This window comes from Vigna unguiculata, chromosome 3 (genome assembly GCF_037176805.1).
Source record: "Vigna unguiculata cultivar grain cowpea cultivar isolate G323 ecotype 2 chromosome 3, ASM3717680v1, whole genome shotgun sequence".
Taxonomy (NCBI): Eukaryota; Viridiplantae; Streptophyta; class Magnoliopsida; order Fabales; family Fabaceae; genus Vigna; species Vigna unguiculata.
In genome coordinates this window covers 69,860,346-69,867,887 of record NC_140794.1, presented here as the reverse complement: position 1 = coordinate 69,867,887, position 7,542 = coordinate 69,860,346, and the positions used below count along the sequence as shown (strand labels likewise).

Here is a 7,542-nt window from a genome sequence, read left to right as displayed (position 1 = left end):
TATGAATGTTAAATTATTTAATTAGAAAAAACATATTTAAGAAGACATTTGACAGGAATCAAGGTTGGATTATCTCATATGTTTATTTAATCAAGGTTTGGACTAAACATAAAGTAATAATACTTCAAATGCTACTTCTAACTAATATTTAATTAAGCTACAAAGTCTTTTCTTTCAAAAAGATAAAATAAAAACTTTTTTGATTAAGACAAAATAACTATTTAATAACAAAGACACATGGAAATGTAAGAAATGGTTAAAGACTACTGAAGTATACATAAATATAATGAAAAGAATTGAAGAATTACACATCGAAATGAAAATTCACTCTGCAGAATGAAGTATAGCATAGTTTACTTGCAATTTCTATTTTTAAATACATCATTTCTTTTACAATATTATAAATCCATAGACTCCTTTTCCAATCTTATTATTTCGTGTTTTTAAAGTCTTTAAAAGCTAAGTTACAAAATCCTAGTAAAGTTTTGGATTTAACGAATATTATACCTACAACTATAACGGTATTAAGATGATAAATAGATTCGTTTTTGTGAATATTATTTGAATCTATTCTTGTTTTAATATAGAGTATATTTGTTTTCATACAAATTTGAATTAAGATGAATAGAAAATTTATAATTAAATGTAAAATTTAAAAAATAAAATATGTACACAGAAGAAATTTTGAACATAACAGTTAAAGAGACAAGAAATTTTAAAAGAATAATTAATTTTAAAAAAATAATTAATTTTAAAAATAATAATTAAGGATAAAACCAGAATATTAAAATATGGACACAAAAGAGAATATCCTCTTTATATATTGTTATAGATGAATATGTTATGAGTAATATCCAAGTTTTTAATTAGGCATGAAAATGAGTATATGTATGTACATATCCGCTCCGCTCAATACCTATCCCTCTCTTCATTCCATCATTATTTAAATTACTTGTTTTAACTGCTATTTTTTATTTATCTATATTTATAAAATCTAATAACATTTCGAAGGTACTTTCTTTCTTATCACAATCTTTACATTTTTTTTAGTTATGTTTAAATGGTGTACAATCAATTTTAGTTAATTAAATAGCTTTTAGGTCCTACATTCTATTATCTCTCCCACTTTTAGTATTTTTATTAATTGTTTATTTGTTTTTACATGAAAATGTTTGATGATCTCAATTTGAAGTCCTCAATCCTGTAAGTCATTCATTTGTTAGTTAATAAATAGACTTAAATACCTTTTTGGTCCTCATTTTCGTAGTGTTTGTTGCGGATGGTCCTCATTTTGATAGAATGTTTAAAATGGTCCTCATTTTTACCGAATGTTTAAAATGGTCCTCATTTTCGCAATTCGTGTTTTATTTGGTCCTTTTCTGTAATGCCGTCTAAATCATTAACGGAGCATTGTACAGGTGACACTGTTTGTATTAGGGTGTGTTACGTGTACTGTACAGGTGTGGCAATTAGATATTTGGGGAGAAATAAGTGAGCTAGGGTTTTGGTAAGGAATGTTTGGGCAGTTGGTGAGTTTTGACAATCTTGTTCCTCCATTCCCGATTGATGTTGCTGCAATCTTCTTCTTCTTCCTGCAATCCCATTATATAAGTATGTTACGGTCCCAATCTTCTTCCTCTACCTCTGGTTGTAATCGTTGGAGGCAACCGTGTTGTATCACTTCGTGCACTGTTGGTGGTTCAACGAGAAATGGATAAGTACATAGTGAATGTGGATGCTCAACATTGCAGCTGTAGGAAATGGCTTCTGACTGCTATCCTTTGCTGCCAGCCATGCTATTGCAGCAATGAATTTCATCAATGTCAATGCTGAGGACTTCATACCAATCTGCTTCAGGAGATCCATTTATGAAAAAATATATCAATTCATTATCTTTTCAGTCAATGGTGAACTCTTATGAGAAAGAACTCCCTACCCTGACGTCCATCCACCACACAAGAGGATCTTACCAGGAAGACCCAAGAAAAAAAGAAGGTTGGAAGAGTGGGAGTTGAGAAAGGATAACACACAAATCAGCAAAGGAGGTCATAGAAAAAACTGTAGCATATGCCGTCAGATTGGACATAACAAGAACAATTGCCCAGATAAGCCTATGGATGAGCAGACTGCAACACCTACTGAGACTGCACCAAATGTCCAAATTGTTGAGAATGCACCAACTACTGAGAATGCACCAACTGCGGAAACTCAAACAACTCAACCACCAAGGAATGAAGTGGAGAGTCAAGCAACATCACTACCAACACCAGAAGAACCATCTCAGCAGTTTAGGATGAGGCCATGATAGCAGCTACAAATGTCTTAGTTATTTTTTGAAATTTTTGATGTAGAATTCATTATTGATGTACTGCATTTTGACTTTCCTTAAACTTCGTTCAATTTCACTTTTGCCAAACATTGATGTAGTGCATTTTGATGGGGATGAATTAATGTTATGAATTTAACTTCTTCCAGACTTAGATCAATTTAATTTTTCCCAAGCTTAGATCAATATCACTTACTTCAATGCTCAGATTAAGATGCCATTTTAACATGTTGGGACTAATATCAACATAATCCAACTAATTCATTTCTTCATTTAACAATAGTACAAAGATTGAACTTTAAAAGATTACACACAATAACAGTACGAATAATAGAATAACAACACAAGTGAACCCTATTACTAATTGCAGCCTCTTCTAACCTTCAATGACTTCTCCAAATCATTAATCTGCCTCATTTGTGTCATGATAATGACATCCTTTTCAAACCAAAAATTAAAACCAATTATTATTAACACAAAATAAAAACAGATTGTACCCAAAATTTTCTACCAATATTCTTTGGAGTTATTGTCATCCTCAAAGCTGTCATCTCTCTGCAACTACAAATCGGGGTTAATCCATTTCTCGTTGAACCATCAACAGTGCACGAAGTGATACAACACGGTTGTCTCCAACTATTATAACCAGAGGTAAAGGAAGAAGATTGAGACTGTAACATACCTATATAATGGGATTGCAGGAAGAAGAAGATTGTAGCAATACCAATTGAGAATGGAGGAACAAGATTGCCAACACTCACCAACTGTCCAGACATTCCTTACCAAAACTCTAGCTCATTTATTTATCCCCAAATATCTAATTACCACACCTGTACAGTACACGTAACACACCCTAATACAAACTGTTCCACCTGTACAATGTTCCGTTAATGATTTAAACGGCGTTACAGAAAAAGACCAAATAAAACACGAATTGCGAAAATGAGGACCATTTTAAACATTCGGTAAAAATGAGGACTATTTTAAACATTCTGTCAAAATGAGGAAAAATGAGGACCATCCGCAACAAATACTACGAAAATGAGGACCAAAAAGGTATTTAAGCCTTAATAAATATATAAAAACATATCTTCTTTATTCTCTTTGTTCTTTAATTTTTATTTCATTGTTAAGAATTTTTTATTTCATAAAAATAATTTTCATTATCTCTCAACAATATGATCAGTTCAATATATAGAAAGTTTTCTCAACTCTCCAAAATACTATGCATGAATAGATATGTCAAAGTGAGTCGAAATCTGGGAGCTAACCTGACTCACTACAAATTCGAGCCGGACAGGATTGGAAAATTTTTTTTTTTACTGACTACGAATCAAAACGGATTCAACTCATTTAACCCATGGATTATACGAGTTTTAGTCGGGTTATGTGAATTGACCCACCAACCCACCTAAATTTTAAAAATTCTTAATTTGAATTTAAATAACAAATAAAACTAATTCACTTAACCCAACAACCCTTAATAGATTGAACTCGATTGTAAAATTTCTAACTCATCATAAGTTGAATTGGACTAACTCATTTTTAATTCAATCCGTAGTAAATCAATATGAGCTTTCAGATCCTCACACTTAGGCGTGAAGATATGACCAGAGAGAAACACTACCCTATAAAAATTACAATTAAAACACAGTTAATTGAGTTGCTTATGCAGTACCTTTTATTTTCCCACGGTTCCTGATCAAGACAATAAAAATTTAATTAGAGACACTTGCAACTAACAGTTGAGAAAGATTAATTAAAAATTACAAATAAATTGACTTGCGACCAAGTGAATTAAATATAACATATTGTTTGATTTGACATTCTAACATTGATGGCGTTGTTGGTGGCTTTAATGCGTCTGGCATTGAAGGTTAAGATGTTGAAATTTCGAACTCACCAAAATCTGAGGCTGAAAGAGTCCGCCATCACACCAAGGCCAAGTCTAATCTTATGCCGTTTTGTCCCTTATTTTGGTCAACGTTTTCCTTATACGTGACTTCTTCCTTTGAATATGTCTCTCTCTCACTCCCTCTATATATATACACGCCAACCCTACACCTATCTCTCATTCTCATTCTCACTCTCATCTCCAACATTTCCAACCTCTTCCCATCTCAAACTCAATCTCATCAACACACACATCCCATGGCTTCTTTACAAACCGCACCTTTACTCTCTTCGTCTTCTTCTTCTTCTCTAACAACAATCAACGCTTCTCTCCATCTCCCTAACCCTCCACCACCCTCTTATTCCGTCCCAAAACTACCATCAACAACACTGCGCATTCATCAAATTAATGGGTCCAAACACAATATTCCATTAGAGAAGAATGTCGTTACCACACACATATATCAAGATTTATTCAGTCCCACCAACAAATCGAATAACCCCACTGTTCAACTCTACGCAATTCTGGAGGAAGTCGCTGACAGAATTCAAATGCACGCAAACATCGGCGAACAAAGAAACAACTGGAATACTCTTCTTCTTAACTCCGTCAACATCATCACTCTCACTGCCACAGCCATGGCTGGTGTTGCTGCAGCCACCACTGCTGACGCCGGGGCACCGCTTTTGGCCTTGAAACTATCATCCACTCTCTTGTTTTCCGCGGTCACTGGAATGTCACTCATCATGAACAAAATTCAGCCCTCACAACTCGCCGAGGAGCAGCGCAACGCTACAAGGTTGTTTAAACAGCTTCATACCCAGATCCAAACCCTAATCGCAATTGGAAATCCCACAGAGAAAGATGTGAAGAGTTCAATGGAGAAGGTGTTGGCACTCGACAGAGCTTACCCACTTCCCTTGTTGGGAGCCATGCTTGACAAGTTTCCTGCAAAATATGAACCTGCGGTCTGGTGGCCTTCATCTCAGTCCCGGAGAAAAAGTAGAACACAAGAGAGCAAAAGGTCTAACAATGGATGGAGTGAAGAGCTTGAAAAGGAGTTGAGGGAAGTGATGAAAGTGATAAAGAAGAAAGACAGTGAGGATTATGAGAGGCTTGGAAACATAGCGTTGAAGGTGAGCAAGAGTCTTGCAATTGCGGGGCCTTTACTGAGTGGGATAGCAGCAGTGGGGTCTTCGTTTCTGGGGAATGGCTCATTGGCTGCATTAGTGCCTCTCCTCGCTGGCTCCTTGGCTTCAGCGGTTAATGCATTTGAGCACGGTGGCCAAGTGGGCATGGTCTTCGAAATGTACAGAAACTGTGGTGGATTCTTCACACTTTTGGAAGAGACGATTAGGGAGACGCTTGAAGAGAAAGACAGTGAGAAAAGAGAAAACGGTGAGGTATTTGAAATGAAGGTGGCAATCAAGTTGGGAAGAAGCGTTTCGGAGTTGAGACGCCTTGCCTCAAAATCTGCTTCCTGTGGCATGGAAGGTATAGCCGTAGATGAATTCGCCAGCAAGCTCTTCTAATTGGGATTTCATTTCATCTCAAAAGATACCTTTATTCTTTGATTCTTTATTCTTTTGTACAGTCCTCTGACATTGCTTACACATTATTCGTTGAGAATCTGTAGATATATTTGTAAGTACCTTCATGTAATTGACACTCGACAATCGAACTTTAATTCTCACATTTCCTTGTCTTATAACTCAATTAGATGGCAGATATATTGTTATGCATGCGCTTAAGGAATTCAATTTCAAACTATGTAACGCATGAATGGATAGCACGTACGGTATACAAAACAGTATACATACAGTTCGTTCTTTTCGTTCTTTTCGTTCTTTCAAGAGAGAGGATTGCCCGAAAAATTTAACACCAACAAGATTAAATATAAGGGATTCACATCACTCTTGATCCAAAATCTTAAGACAATGAATTTATAAGTCTTGATCCTTATATGATTTTCAACTTTCTCAATTTTACTTTATATAAGACTTAGACTTATACTTAAATTTCCAACAAATACATGAATATCACAGCAGACTTGAATAGCCCGATGAGATCTTCATTCATTTTCCATAACATGATCAAGGCTTTTTCATTACCAATATATAGGTGTTATGTTATATTCTTTGAAAAAAAAAATGAACTATAGGAACATCATGTAAAAGAAAATAACAAAATTCTTCATTAATGATTTTTCAGTGTTGAAGGTCACCTACCACCACAATTTCAAAAGACATTTGTGTTTTTTTTGAAAAAAATTATGAACTTTTAGAATAGTCATGCCCGTTGTATTGAAAATTGAATATGTTAAAGCCAATGCCTGAAATAAAAATCAATAGTATATATAATTATCAAGAAAATTATAACAGTTGCTTTAATGTATGATAAAATTATGATTAGTCCCATGTTATCATGATAGCCTAACTGGGTATGCCAGTGGCTGAAAGTCTTAAACAGACCAAGTCAATGAAATTGGACAGCCATCAATGTCCTTCTTTTCATTTGACCCTTCCCTTTGTTTTGGATAGCGGTTATGAATAAATACTTCGTATCTCATTATTATAAAAAAAAAATCTCTTATTTATAATTAATTTTAATAACAAAAAAAATTAATTATTATAATGATTAATTTATAAATTAAAAGTTATTGATAAATAAATTAGTTTTTAAATTGATCTCTAAATTGATTATAGTGAATTGATTACTAACATTAATTACCAAGATTTTAGTTATTAAAAAAATTTAATCTCTAAATTTATATCTAATTTTGTTACAAATGGCACAAATTTGGAAACTAATTTTTTTGATAGATAAAAACCTTGGTTGATAACTAATGTTAATGTTAGAGAACCATTTAGAAATCAATTCATTGTAATAACTAATTTAGAAATCAATTTAAAAAATATTTTTACCAATAATTTTTAATTTATAAATTAGTATTTAAATTAATTTCTATAATGACTAAATATTTTTTACCCTTAAAATTAATCACTAATAAGAGTTTTTTTAGTGTATATTCATCGACCTACGTGAACATGAACATGAGTTTGGCATCGCATCTACATTTGTGGAGAATGGGTGATTGGCAAGTGTAGTGAAAGAGATAGAAGATGGATAAGTGTTGAAAATGAAGAAAGGTTTAGTGTTAGGGAGAACTGTTTCGTAGCTCAGACAACTCGTCACAAAATCAGTTTCATGTCGGACGGAGGGAATTGTCATGGATGAATGACCCAACATTGTTATGATCATTGAATAAATACAACAAAATCTTTAATCCTTTGCTTCAGATCAATGATTGCTTTTATCATTG

At 33.5% G+C, this 7,542-nt stretch overlaps 1 pseudogene; it reads left to right on the top strand.

The window, feature by feature from the left end:
• Nucleotides 1-4,257: 4,257 nt before the first annotated feature.
• LOC114177259 (putative F-box protein At4g22030 pseudogene) lies at nucleotides 4,258-5,913 on the top strand (annotated as a pseudogene).
• Nucleotides 5,914-7,542: the final 1,629 nt, after the last annotated feature.